The following is a 15,339-nucleotide window of genomic DNA, read 5'->3' on the forward strand; positions in this document are numbered from 1 at the left end:
TGAGGCCAGTCCTGGAGTTTGGTCAACACTCCACTGAAGTGTGTGAGGCCAGTGAAGTTGTGCCTGGTGAGACTCCAGTGAAAAGGCAAGGGCATTAATGTTTGCATTATGGACCCTCCTAAGGTTGGAGCAGGTCTGAGGACTCTGATATGAAGTGGTTCAAAGGGAACCTTCCTGAACGCACGAACTTCCTGTCGGAGCAGGAGTTGACGAGAACGCCTCGGCCACTATTTGGCAGGGAGGCTGAACGCCCAGGCTGAACTCTGTGCAAGGCAGATGGCGAGAACAGAGTCCAGCACAGCACAGACCTGCACTCCCAAGAAATACATAGAAATAAATATACAACCTTTTATTAATGGAAAATTATTACACACCCACAAGCTGTGGGAAGATTACTGTGGGAAGATTACTGCTAATCAACCGTCACAAAAACAGCAAGGCTCTAACTGGTCTTAAAACAATAGCAAAAATGCCTTTATAACACACACTGCAAGAGTATATTTATTTATTTGATTTATTTTACACTACTGTAATGCCAAACCTAGTGCCAACAGGAGCACTGGCGCGCAGCCAAGAATTGAATACAATATATTCAGCAATACACATAGCTCTAAAATGATGAAACCATTTGGAAATAATGACTTGCAACATCTAATCAATTACTAACAGCATGAGAAGGGGAGAGCAAGAGGAAGAGGAGACCCCCAAAACACTGCCCAGGCAAGGTTTGCAGCCCTTTCCTCAAGACAGGGAGAAGAGAAGTCTCCTTTCAAATATGTGAACACATGTTTTTATGTCCATCAACACGGAATCGTACAAAAATGTCGCCATTTGTGCGCCCCCACAGTTACTGCGACATTGGGGGCCCACAAAATGAGGGCAACATTTACTATGCCCAAGCAGAGCGGGGGTGTCCCCCGCTCTGCTTGGGCGCCGTAACGGGAGTCAGGGGTTGCGGGGGTGTCCCCCGCCTACCATTTTGGTAAGCGGGGGACACGAAAGAAAAAAAAAAAAAGCACCCTGCGGCGTCAGCTCTAACCCACGTTAGTGGGAGGAGCTGACGCCGCATGGATAGAAGGGTGCAGGCGGCACACACAGAAGTGTGCCGCCGTGAAAGGTAAATTGGGGTGTGGGGTGGAGGGTAGGAAGGGAAAAGCAGGCCAGGGAGCGGGCACAGTTATCTATATGATCACTGCGCCGCACCGTAACTGGCGTCGGCATTTCAGCCGTCGCAGTTATGGGCGGCGCAGTGATCACATAGATCCCATCAACACGTATGTTTAATGTAGACATGTGTTCAGTTGATATTTTATGACTTATTGTCAATTTTATGTAATGAATTTGTAAAATGGTGTGACCAATGTATTTTATGTTGAAAAAGTTGTATTTCAACTAAAACAACTGAAATAAAAAAAAAATGTACAAAAAAAATAAGTGAACAAAGTTGGAAAAGAGTTCAGTAGAGGGCATAATAGGAGAAACTCTGTTTCTGGTTTTCTTCTTTTTTTGCTCGAGGAATCCTTCATCTTAAGAGCTCATAACTTGGGGTTATTTTCATACCACCTAAATTGTTCAGTTTTTCTGTATGATAATCGGGCTTTCCCGGGTGTATTTCCTTGAAAATCAGACAGTAAACACTGTGAGATTCCAAAACGAGTGATGTTATGTCATGTTAATATGCTTTTGTACTGCTCTAAATCAACACCATAGAAGTATCAGAGCACCGAGGCTGGTTCCACCGATTGGCGTACTCTGCCTCCGCCAAGGGTACTCTGCCGGAGGAAAGAAAATGAACGAGGGGAAGATAAAAGGAAGGGAAAGCAGGAAACCGATGCTAGCGGCACAGGGCAGGAGGGGCTACAGCGGGGAAAGAGTGTTTTGCGATAGCATGGGCGTGCGGCAATCCGGTTGGGTGGACCATGGTTCTGCAAAACGGGGGAGGCAGATATGTTCAGAAGTGTTGTGGTCATTGGGTTGCGTTCCCAAGCATGCTGCTAGACAACAGGGGCTGAGAAGGGATCCTCGTCTGACTTTCAAGGAGAATAGTTGGTTGAGTGAACAGCTACAGGGAACACTGCTCTAACACCCGTGAAGCACTGCTCGCATCCCTTGACTCCAACTCCCCTGCTGTCCGAATTCTCCTTGATCTCCCTTTTGAACTTGACACAGTGAACAATTCCATCCTCATAAAAGGCTCCATGATATCCTTGCTATCTTGGAGCGGGCACTGGACTGGCTTACCTCCTTCCTAACAACCGTTCCTCCAAAACCATTCTGGGCCCTTTCTGCTCCTTACTTCCTCCTCCAGCTGTGGCATCCGCCAGTGCTCCAGTCTCTCGCCCTGGCTCTTTAACATATACCTTTCTCTGGTGGCACGCCTCATTTCCTCCTTCTCCCCCAACTTCCAGTGCTATGCTGACAACACACAACTCTTCTTCAAACTTCCTACTTACACCCTTGCCCCTTCCTTCATCCCTGACTGCCTCTCCGCCATCTAGGCCTGGTGCACTGCCAATGAACTCTGCCTCAATGCCAGCAAAACAGAGATCCTCCCCATTGGGTCCCCTACACCCTACTTCTTACCTTCACTCTGTCCTTCCTCCATGCCCCTCCCCCTCCTCTGAAGACAGGAATCTCAAAATCATCTTCGATTCTTCCTTTTCCTTCATCCCTCATATTCAGGACATTGTCAAGAAGACCCACTTTCATCTCTTCCTTCTCAAAGGAATTCTACCCTTCCTCACCTTTCCCCAGAGACTCAATGTTACCCGTGCTCTGGTCCTTTCCAGGCTAGAATATTGCAATAGCATCCTCCTTAATCTTCCTTCGTCCACTCTGCGACCCCTCCAGCTAACCCAGAATAGGGCAGCAAGACTTATCCTTGGCCTCAAGCCCAGGTACCGGATCTCTTCTGCCCTACAAAGCCTTCACCGGCTCCCTCTCACAGCACAGATTAAATTAAAATCCCTCTGTATCATCCACAAGGCAATTTGGGGCTGGGGACCACTATCTTCAACGCTTCCTTACTAAATACTCCCCTTTTAGACTCCTGCGTTCCTCTGGCACCAACTCCCTGCACGTGAAGCAGTTTGGTAAACAGAGAGCAGGTGGTCGATCACTTTCCTCGGCGGGCTCCCTCCTGTGGAATAACCTCCCTCTCCCTCTGCGTCTCGAGCAGGACCTCCTTAAGTTATGAAAAAGCCTCAAGACCTTTCTCTTTACCTCTTCCTTCTCCTTCTCTCTTCCCTGCTAATCATATAATAGCCTGACTGATGTGCAGGACCCTTATGCATCCTCTGGGCCCTGACCCCCCAATCCCCACATCTCTCATCCCAGCCGATGTCTATTTACTGCACTTACTTAGGCTCACCCTCCACTCGGGATGTTGCACTTACGTTCTTCTCTTATTAGAGCTTCACCAGGCACTTCTCCATGAGCACCACAGAACTTTTCTTTTACCCACCCTCCCCCCCGACACTTGCACGTTCAAGGCATAGTAGGTTTGTCTCCCCTCCCGGTTATTTTCATTATTTGTTTGTGCTATTCATTCCTTTATTAATCTTGTTGTTCATTGCCTGCCTCCCCCTGTCCGCACCCTGCGGCCCTGTGGGCGCTTTGAAAGGTATACAGCCTTATAACGAAAATGATATGTAGACATGCACATATACTAAAACCTTTACAACGACCAAACATAACGAAAATGTACGTGAGGGTTCAATAGTGTGGGGAAATGGTTGGGGTGGGTTTTTAAGAATGGTGGGTTTAGGGGAGGACCCAACCGCCCCCCAAAACATTGTTATGTTTTTCGTTATAACATTTTCGTTATAAGTACATTCTACATAAAATATGTCGTTATAAAGACATGTAAGCACTTTGAAACAGTTGTTGCTAATTGTGTAAGCGCCTAATAAATGTCGAATAAAATAAATAAATAAATAAACACAGACTCTCGGCACGTGACATTACCATCTCACCCAATCGCATTAGCTAGAAAAAACTGCAGCAACATCAGGCCTCTTGGAAGCCAACAAAGAAACATGAGGGTAAGGTACCTACTGATGTTGGCTTAATGGATGCAAATGAGCTATTGGGCAGGAAGCAAGACGGGGTCATCGGTCTGACAGAAAGAATGCTTATGGACATTATTAAAATTCGTAGAAAATTAGAGGTCATGGACGTGAAATTAAATTCTGTAACTGACACAGTTGAGGAGGTATTTGGAGGACGGGTTAAGGGAAACACAACGATTCTGACGTGACTGGAAACATGCACACAACTGCAAAATTAAAGACTTTGGAAAGTGGAACTCAGGCGAGGCGCTGCAACCTCAGAATTCTGGGTATCCCCGAAAACGGAGAAAAAAGTGACTCCCTCCAGCGAAAAACAATGCCCTCCCGAAAGCATCAGGAACATTGCACAGCAAAAGAAAAATATACTGATATAATATGAGCGTTTCAAGATCTCTGTAATACTGTGATGGATAAGAGGTTACAGCGTAAGGAGGCAAAACAAATTGCTCACCCAGCCAAGCACGTGACAGACTTTCCGTTCAATCACATCAAATGCGCCTTTAAAAAGCCTCAAGAGTACTGGAGGACGAGCTTCACCGCACGCGACCTGTACATTTGTGTGTGCCAAAAATGTGGCGACAGGAGGAAAATGTGCAGGTCCCTTTTGGGGTGTGCACTGCAAACCAGCCCCCCTGCCCTCGCCACAAGCATCCCTCTGCCCCTTGCACCACCCAGTGCTCCCAATGGCCTCCCTGCTCTCCCGCTGCACCCCAAGAATAATCAAAACGGTTGTATCTCCAACACGAGAGGGCCAGCAACAGCAACAACATGAGCATGCCCTGCTGCCCTGCAGGAGCATGCCAGGATGCATTAGGGCAGATATGCACGTTACAAGGCATTGTGGGGGATGAGAGCAGCCGGTCCTCCTTGCAGGGTCCTAATTGTGTACCCCTGGGTGATCTAGAAATTTACCTAGAATCAGTTAGGTCCCGCTTTTCTGGGTCCCCGGCCCTGCCCAAGTCTCAGCCCATGCAGGTGCGAGCCAGCCAATCCGAGTGCAGTGATGTGAGAAATGACAGGCACAAGCAGCACATGCTATGCGGCCGCTGCTAATCATATGTGAGCGGGGCAACGCGCCCCGTCTCTCCCATGATGCTCCCTGCCTGCAGTGCCCGTTGCCTGGTTCAGGCTCAGACATGTCGCGTCCTGAACGCGGTCTACTCTCATCAGCATGGCCTCAGTATGCCTTCTGTCTGGAGGTGCATCTCCTGTAGTGAGGAGGTAGCCCGCAGCGTAGCGGAGGCCTCTACATTCCAAGGGCCTCTCCTCCTCGTACCCTGTAAGCAGGGCCGGCCTTTGTGGCAGCAGCGCCCTGGCGAATTGGCACCCTCTCCTCGCTGCACGCCCCTGGTCAACAGGGGGACGGGTGGGGGCGGGGGCTGGGGCAGGCAGCACTTTTTCTCCTCATCTCTCCCCGCTTCGGCACCTGGCAGTTAAACACTGGACTAGGGCGCTCATGCGCCCTATTCCAATGAAAACCGCTTTGCTCGTGCGTCGGAGTGGGGAGGTATTGTTATTAAATGTGTCCCACCGCCGCAGGCGCATTTCATAAAAAAAGGGCGCCTGCCATGCCTTTTCCTACTACGCCAGCTCGGGCCAGGGGAGCCCTTGAAAGACTCCCCCGAGCTGGCGTGGTGGGGGGATAATGGTGCCCTGGCGGGGCATGGCGCCCCGGGCAGTCGCCCAGTCTGCCCTGCCCTAAGGCCGGCCCTGCCTGTAAGCTTACTGCCGTACTCCAGCCGGGGGTGCAGCTTGCTGTCTTCTTCTTACTGATGGATTTTATCCATCAGAGTTGATATTTGGATACCGCGGCTTGATCCTCATTACTCCATCTTCTCGGGTTGAGTATGTAGGCGTGGGTTAGGATTCTTCTTGGTCTGTGTGGACTTGTCTCAGTAGGGTTGGTTTCACAGGGTCTTCGCCGTGAATGCCGGGGTGCCCCTTGCTGTCTAGCCTTTATCCTGTGTTCCGCGCCTTCATGAAACTTTGCAGCCAATGAGGCGCCGTGCCCAAGGACGCCGTATTCGGACTGCACCCTCAGCGGTTGTGTATTCATTGACAGGCCACAGCACCAGTGACCAGTGCTGGAGTGGCCTTCTGTCCAGTGTTTTGTGGGGCTGCCACTCATGGTTTACTGGACTATACAGATACTCCATACATAATAAAAGCGATCATTCATGTAGTTCACACCACAAAGTTACTTGCCTCTCGTCTTACACATCACAACATCCGCTCACGGCACCTCGATGCATCAGAGACTCATGACGCTCCCGGCATTGCCCTTTTCTGTGAAGTCACTTATGCTGGCAAGCACATATGCAAATTAGAACAGTTGCTAGGGCAGCCAATTGGCTTGCGCGGTATGGGAGGGTTGTAACAATTAAGTAATAAGGTTGGCTGCTGCGTATAATGGTGTCCCAGATGAAATGCCCTCACCTCTTAGAGAAGTAGTGGACAGTTTGTAAGAACACAAATCATACTGCGCTCAAAATTATATATGATATGATATGGCATTTATAACGCGCCTATACACAAGGAGCGACAAGGCAAGGGGGGGGAACAAAGGGAAGACAGACAACGATCCTACTAGGCCCAGTGTCGTTCAGATCGCGCAGGTGCATGGGAAGAGGGAAAAAGGGAAAAGTGCGAGGGGGAAGCGAGAGGAGGAAAGTGCAGTTCACAGGATAGTAGAATAAATAAGATAAACAAAACGGCCGGCTGGTGGCAAGTGTAAGGTAAGTGCAGCAGAGCTGGACAGGGACCAAAAGTGGCCCTGGATTTTTTTTTTTTTAAAGTGGCCTCATATTTTTCCAAACAAGCGCACACAGGGCATGAGCGCAAGGCTTCTATGAGGGGATTGGGAGTATCCCCCCCAAGAACATTTCGGCCTCGGCTGGTGGCAGGGCAGCACTACCAGCGCATGCACAAACAACATACCTGTGGTACTGGAAGTCTGGAATGGAACCCTGCTTACCCTGCTGCGTGCAGCCAGTGCCAAATGGTCGATGCAGACGTCTGCTCGCCTCGTCGTCGCTGGAGGAGCACGGCACTGGTAGTGGCAGCCAGGAGGTCAACACGAGTGGCGCGAGCCGCACCTGTGCATCCCGAGCACACTAGGGCACATGCAGTTTCGGGCCCCACAATGCGCAGGCGTGAGCCGCCACGGCACGGGCACTATCATCATACACACAAATGGACGTATCCATCCTCCGCCAAGAAAAGAGGCCCCATGTATCGAGGCCTATTACATTGGAATACAGATAGGGAGAACTAGCATATGAGGAGGGACACAAAGCTTTAAAGTGTATGGTTATTTTCCCATCCATTCACTGCCCATGGTCATGCTAATCCCTATGGCCAGTCACACCCAGTTCCTGCCTCTGCCCGACAAATACACCTCCTCATGTGAACTCTTTGAACTCACTTTATTCAAGCCTTACCATCAAACGTTGCACTCACAGCGGCTGCCAATGTTTTGTCAAAACAGTCTTCTGTGAGTCAATGACTTAATTGGAGTGGTAAACGTGTTACTGGTATAATAACAATTTGTTAACCAGGTCTTTCTTCAGCTACTAGATATATAAGCACTATGTGTGTCTTTCATTGAAGTCCTGTTAAACACAAGCATTGGCAAAGCCAACCGGTTTGGCTTATGTATGCGTAGTAGGCATTTGCCAGGCACTGCTATTAGATGCCCATGCATGTGCACCATTTTACACCAGCTACTATCAATAGCCAGTTGATACCACTACGGCAGTGCCTGGCAAGTGCCTTTCCTATGCCTACACAAACCCCCAACTGTTTGCATTGCCAATGCTTGCTTTCTGTGCATTCTGTGACTTAAAGAGCTGGTTCTATAACCGGAAATCCAGGACAAGTGCAAGAACACCGGAAATAAAATGGACTCCTCCACAATGTGTGTACGTCTTTACATGCACACTAGCTGGAAGGGGTGCACACATCCGATAGGGAATCAAGTCAGTACTGGGGAGAGAACACAGCTTCCGCACAACCAACCCAGCTGCCAGACCCATCGGTCCGTTATTTACAATCACATAAGTAATGCAGGAGTTAGTGAACTGCATGTATATTTAATGCACAAGACAATGGTTAGTCCCACCTGCCAGTGCCTGCTGAAACCAAACATCCCTAGAAATACTGAAAGCAGAGCAACAACCAGCAGAGCTGCTGAAGCCCGGAACTGCAGCTTCCATTTTTGGTCCTGTTCTGCTGGAACCGAGGGAGGACAAACTGCCTAATATAATATGTGATTCAGCATCATGCCAAAGGATGAAAAAAACATGCTACTCCAGAGCAAAGATAAAACACTTCCTCAACGAAGCAGGAAAGTGGAAGCATATACTTTTCTTTAAAGGCGCATTCGAATTTTAACAAAACCAAGTGCCAACGACATCATTAGAGCGCTGACCAATTAAAAAAAGAATGCTTCTTTCCAGACACGACTCACCGTCCAGCAGAATCTGCCGCACAGCAGAATCTTGCGACGGTGCAGTTGGGGGGGTTTCCCAGTATGCAGTTAATAGGTTTTTGTGTTGTTGTCAAGTCTTCGGAAAGCGTGAAACCTTGTTCCCTGAGCACTGCATCGATTCCCCACCGGTGTCTCCAGGAACACACCTCCTCCAGAGAGTGTCCTGTAACGGGGAGGGTGGGAAGTTTGATTCCTACAGCCATTGTGTTCCCTCAGCTGGGTGTTCAGAGGGACTGGTAGTCCATCCGATCAGTGAAGCTGCAATGTAGCCAGGAAGTGACCCCGGATGGCCCGGGCCGTACCTGCTGAGCACACTAGAGCACGTGCGGTTTCGCACCCTACAATGCGCAGGCGCGAGCCGACACAGCACTGTAAGAAGCATTATAATGTGCATGAATTTATGTATCCTTCCTCCCACAAGAAAAGAGGCCCTATGCCTCGCAGCCTACTGGGGAAACCCAGTGGGCCAGGCCTGAAGTGCAGACATAAGTGCTGGTAGGGGGACTGTAGGGATACAGAAAACAGTCTCCAGGTGCAGGGGTTGCCAGGAAGGCAGTGCAGGTGGGCAATTGGTTGGGCCTGGGCCTGAGATCAGAAAGGGTGGCCAGGAACCCATGCAGTTTCTGTCTTTTGAAGAATTTTAAATTCAAGTGTTTAAGAAGTTCATCTATGCTCACAGAACCAGAAAGTGCCCTGACTAAGCCAACACGTGTTTCGATCATAGGGTCTTCAAGAGAATTTGTGGTGTTCTTTTTCATTAATTAGAGAAAAGAAACGCGGGTTGTCGAGTGGTCTCAGTAATAGTTTGATAAATCAAAGAGGTCCACTTCTGTTAATGTTCCTGTTAAAGGATATTTTTACTGCGCACTATCACTACTGGAGTGGTCTGCTGGCGCTCTGGCGGATCTGAAAAGTAAAGGCGGTGGGGGTGAGTTAGTGGGAATGAGCGGGTTAAGTGCAAGAGAGCAGTGATGTGCTGTTGGCAGCTTCAGTTCGGTTAACACTGTTCGCTGAGCTTGGGGGTGCTTTCCGGTCTGAGCCGTCATGTTCTGTTGTGCGGGGCTATGTGTGGTTTGTTTTGTTGTTGCAGTGTAGTGAGGTTTGTGCAGTTTGCTGTGCTTTAGGGTTATGGTTGTTTTTGGTTAGCGTTTGAGAAGTGTATGCAGAGGGGTTGGTTGGTTATTGGCCTCGCTATCTAGAAGTGATGTATGCTAAATTTCAACGTTCTTTCTGAATATGGTGCATGAACATCTCTGCATTTCAAACTGGATCCGGCACTGGCTAATAATCACAATCTTGTCTATATATGACGCATGCCAATATTCACAATTATATCCAAATGTGGGACTGGGCCAACTTCAAAATCCTGTATCGGTGTGAAGCAAGCCAGCTTTCATAATTCTATCTAAATGTGGCATTGGTAATCTTCCCAATGCAGTCTAGATGTGGCAATGGCTAATATTCGTTATTCTATCTAAGCCTGGCATTTGTTAACATTCACAGTTCTAAGTGTGGCACTTGCTAGCACTCACAATCCCATCCAGATGCGACGCAGGCCTATGTACACCATTCCATCCAGGTGTGGCACTTGCCAGCATTCACAATCACATCTAGATGCGACGCAGGCCAATGTTCGCAATTCTACCCAAGTGTGGCACTTGGTAACATTTACAGCTCTAAGTGTGGCACTTGCTAACATTTGCAATCCTATCTAGATGCGACGCTGATGGAAAGTCAATTATGTTGTCCTTGTTAGGTTAGGATCTGACGTTATTAATGCCAAAACAAAGGTCTGGGCTAAATTGGGAATCTGCTGATTCCAGTTCTAGCGGCTGGCTGCAAAGATTCTTCTCCAACCAATAATAGGGTTCTTTCAGTGTGCGTTAATAGTTGTCATGGTGCCCTGTAGGGTGCACCTGGCCCAACCAGTGAATCCCGTTCCTGTCTGACGCCAGACCCTATTATTACTGAGACCACCCGTCATTGTTGATTGGTGTTCTTACAAACCATCCACATATGCAAATTAGGCGGTCCGCTTGTCTTTTACCCCACAGGTCAGTGTCCTGCATGCATAATGGCCCTATAGTTATGTTATTTTTTAATGCTGTGTATGTGTTAAAATGCCATATGCCACTAATGTTACCCCAAAAAAATTATTGGGGAAAGGATGCGTGCGAAATACCCCTTATGGAACCGTGCGCACCGCACGCCGCTTCAGATGCGGTACACTGTCTAAAGTGTCCTGCAAAACCATTTTGTAAAGTGGACCACTGTCATCAATGGACACTGAGAGCACAGATATCATCAGAAACCAGACCGTGGTGCCAGACCGGCCATCCACCATTTCACATGTCACGAAGAAATTGTTTTCTTTACACAAGACATGGACAATCAACCCATTCCGCCTTCTTTCTGCCCACTGCCGGGAAATCCCTATGTTCAACTGAGCAGAAGAACAAAACAAAATAATTGTCCAAGACTTGATTCCATTGCATCCAGTATTGGTCAATGGTCATCTGGAATCCTTCGTAGAAGTGGGTGACAATAAGCTATAGTGAACCCTACCCGGGGTTGAACTGGACTCCATCTGTCACTGAAATCAGCCTATCACTAGCTTCACAATTGAAGGGCACTTGAGTGGGTGCAGAGCAAATCAACTTCCAAGGAGCCCCGCCTTGGGAAGCTCCAGCAGCCAACGGCACGGGGAGTTGGGTGGGACTCTCAAAACATCTGCGGAACAACATGCGCTCGAATGTTAAAAGCTGCCGAGACATTCGCGCATGAGGTAGACGCAACAGAAGACTCTTGCCTGACTATGTTGGATTACGGCAAAAAAAAGCCTAGAACAGGCCTTCCAGAATCAGAGCCACCTGGTAGTGCAGCAGAGAACCACCAGGGATCCCCATTGATATGCTCTGCTCGTGCGAGTAGCTGGTGCGACCCTTGAAGGCATCTCGGAAAGAGTCAACATGCTCTTAGGTACTGCCCTGGCACTGATCACAGCCTCCATTTTCCTTGGAGTAATATGTATACGGAACAAGGCTCCTTGGCGTTGAATAACGGTCACCCGTGCCAGAAAGGGAAATCCTGGGGGAAAAGACAGGCCGGACCATCTACTGAGAAACCTGGTTGGAGGCCTCACGCTTAGAGAACTGCTCCTTGTCTGCTGAAAGCGACCTGAGGAAACCTGAGGAGGTTTTGCCTGTTTCTAGATTGGTAATTCACCCAAGGTATACTGGGGCTACCTAAATGGTAATATTAAACAGTATACTCTACAGTATCCACCCCCCCCATCTCCCCTTTGGTGTCAGCTTCTTCCCTTCTTTTCCTCCCTTCTCTTTTTGCAACCACCTCTTCTCAAACGTTTCAGTACAATAGGTTTAGAGAAAAGTTAGGGCCTTGCTTTCTGATAGTTACTGTTAGATGTAACTGTTGCATACCATGGCATTTACTTTTCAATTCTCTTTTACTCTGGTGTTTATCTAAAATCCATACTTGCATGCGATGCCGAAGCACTCTCTTCGCCATATATTGTATTGTACATCCTGTTGCCTACTTAAATAAAATAATAATCGTGGTTGAGAATACTTTCCCCATGCACTCTATGTAAGGAACAGTCTCCTAACCCCTAGAAAAGCTGGAGACTAAGCTTTCTTCCTGGCAGTCCATGATTCTGTGTGGATTCGTCCACAGTGAGCCAGCTTGGTCTCATGCCAAGACCGGCTACTCACAGTAGAGAGTCTAAGGGTTCCACAGAGACAGTCACCGGAAAAGCCAGTCACTCAGGCATGCATTCTCTGGGCCATGGCGGAACACCTCAGTTAATGTGTTCAGAGAAGTTGTATTTGTAATTGGTTATTCATAATGCCCTTAATACCCAGAGGTTTCTAAGCGCGGACCCGGGATCGAACCGGTGTTGCTCCGTGTCTCTTGCTTCCAAGGCGAACAATGCCCCTGAGCTATCCTCCCGAAATGCTTATAGGCTGTAAGGTGTCTCCTTAGGACACACGTTCTCAGTCCCAGCAAGGGCTCTGATGTACCTGCCTGCCATCTAGATGCAATGCTGCGTCAACAGGACTTCCTCTGCCACACAGTGTCCAGTGTGGTTGGATCTCGCAGAGTCTGCTCTGGGCAGCTTCCATTGTGATAAAGGAGCCCTTCACCCACTAAAAAGAGCCATGACTCCAAAGCTCATGAACCTTGAAAGAGCGCCCAACAGACAGCACATGAACCGGAGATACGGCAAACAGATGTGTCAGCATCAGGAGGCATCTCATAGCTGAGAGGAGATTGGTCAGTAGGAGGGACTGATTCTGGCCTCGCAGCAGGTACTCAGGCAGCCCTGTCCAAGTGTCGGGCAATATCCTTGCCGCCACCGTCCTGGGGATCCTGCACTTTGGCAATTTAGTCCCCAGGTCTGAAAAATTCATGTTTGAGAGAGCGACCCTTAAAAAGTGGGATGGAAGAACAGCTCTCATGCACACTCCAAACCACACAGCGACAGAAACATGACATCATACAAGGGATTTCCAGAGGAGGACTATCCCACCATGGTAATGATTCATATCCTTTCAAAATCTTCCCCAAAGGCAGATATCAACTCAGGGAACCACATATCACGCCATATCAGCCCCCCCCAGGCCTGACTGCAATAAAAAAAAATGCAAACAGTGTTGGCCTGTCATTTAAAGTAATATGAAAAATGAAACTAAAATAGAGGAACACACAGTTGATGTTTTCATCCGTCCTTGCAGGACTCCAACACGGTGGGCCTCATTCTAAATGTGCCGGTCCGGAAACAATGGTGCTGGTAAGCTTACCTTAATCAATTCTGCGGGCAGATGCCCTCCTGCCTGGCAGGTCAGTCCTATGGGACTCTATGGGAATGGGGCCTGATGAAATTACCGGCGCCTTACTTCCCTTACTTACTTCTACTTGGAATATCCCGGTGGCACCGGGAAGTCAGGTGGTGGTAATTTTTTACGGGTCCGGTGGCACCCCGCCGGTAGCACAGGCACAGTTACCGCCGGACCCGTAATGAGGCCCAGTGTGTGATTCCAGTGGTGGAGAAAGAGCCAGGCCATTGAAATGTTCACAGTTGCGCTCACCATATGTGCGAAAGTTGAAGAATTTGTCTGGGTGGTGCTTTCAGAGGTGAGAGGAAGAGGATGGGAGACGTGTGGTGTTAAAAGAGTGGGAGGCTGTGCGGAAGAGTCACGTGTGTATGTTATCAATGTGCCCTGCTGGCTTTATTGCGACATGTGCAGGCAGGCGGATACTTACCTTGAGTGAGTATTCATCTTCAGGAGGCAGGAAATGGAGTCCACTCTGATTCTGTCTGCTGATTGGCCCGACAGCCCACCTCTGCCCAGGCCGCTGTTTGTGTCATTACCAGGAACAGCCTCAGATGAGAACAGTGAGGCAGACCCACTGGCCGAACATTGCAGCTTTGAAGTTAAGTTATATTGAACCTCACAGGAATACAGCGTCAAGGTCAGCACCTACATTTTTATATTTGTAAGTGTTTCCATGTTAGGTGAGAAATTGCTGCCCCTCTCAAACTTGAGCCGGACCAACTGAAGTTCGGAAGCAGCTAAAAATGTTCCTCCTCTCCTCTGCTTTCTCTCTCTTCCTGCCCTGCTGACCTACCTGACCTACCTGTCTGCTGTACCGACTAGTTGCTTGGCTACCCTCAGAGCCTCACTAGGTACCAGGCTCTTTCTTGATCACTCGCCCTTCCACTGCCTCGGGGCCTAGCATGCACTTAGGGGCAGTACATGTAACCCCACAGCCCCTCCTCGCACTACCCAGAGCTGCGCTGCCCTGGCTGCACTTACTCAGAGCATTGCCTCCCTATTTTCCTCTCCCCTCTTGCTTGCACTTCCACCCTCCCTTTCCCTTTGCACTTCTCATTCTCACACTTACACGATCTGAATGACACAAGGCCTAGTAAGATCGTGTCCTCCCTCCGTCTTCCCTCCCTTGTGTTGTCGCGCCTAGGAACACTTGTGGACAGATGCGTTATAAAGGACATATCATATCATAATTACATGTATGGCTCGACAGCAATCTGCATGCAACCTTGCCTGGGATTTATTCTTTCGATTTTTCTTCCTCAGGCAATTAAAGAATCCTGCAAGGAATTCTGGGAAATGCAAGTGGAAAGCATCAGGGACATGGGTGAGTGTTGCCAGTTCACTGAAAAGCCAGGAATACCAGGAGTGCACTACCTGCATAATGGCATTGCAGGATGTAATCTTACATGACAGTTGACCCAGAGGGTATTACAGCAAATGCCATCCTGAATGTACGAAAACCTACAAAAAAATGTGAGATGAACAAAAAAAGTGGCTGTGGCAGCCAAATGGCAACCATATAGTGAGTGTGCGGGCTAGATTTGCTAGGGGTGTAGCCACGGGACACATAGCTAAGCCCTCATATGCCGGTGCAGCCATGGGTGGCTAGTTACTGCCAGATTATGCCAGTTCCAGCCTCATATAGCAAGCATAGTCATAATATGCTAAAATACATCTTCACACGTCAAAGTGCTGTCCTCATATACACAGGTGCCAAAGTATTATACTAGTTAATACCTCACGTGTTACTGATAATAATCAAATGCAATGTATACCACATATTTCAAGGTACTAACATCAAAGGTCAGGTATAGCCTCAAATGGCAAGGTACTGCCAGCATATGCCAGGAATAGCCTCACATGCTACATATAGTCATCAGGTAGGTATAGTCATCATTTGCAAAATGAGGCCTTGAATGGCCTG

At 48.6% G+C, this 15,339-nt stretch overlaps 1 long non-coding RNA gene across 1 annotated transcript in view; it reads left to right on the forward strand.

Moving 5' to 3' along the window:
* Nucleotides 1–1,046: 1,046 nt before the first annotated feature.
* LOC138488421 (uncharacterized) overlaps nt 1,047–15,339 on the forward strand; it is a 64,876-nt gene continuing 50,583 nt past the window's right edge. Inside the window, exons 1-2 of the long non-coding RNA XR_011274663.1 lie at nt 1,047–1,117; nt 14,679–14,739. This is a non-coding gene — a long non-coding RNA (uncharacterized lncRNA). The remainder of the gene's footprint in view (nt 1,118–14,678; nt 14,740–15,339) is intronic.

This window comes from Ambystoma mexicanum, chromosome 9 (genome assembly GCF_040938575.1).
Source record: "Ambystoma mexicanum isolate Mex_15411 chromosome 9, UKY_AmexF1_1, whole genome shotgun sequence".
Classification (NCBI taxonomy): Eukaryota; Metazoa; Chordata; class Amphibia; order Caudata; family Ambystomatidae; genus Ambystoma; species Ambystoma mexicanum.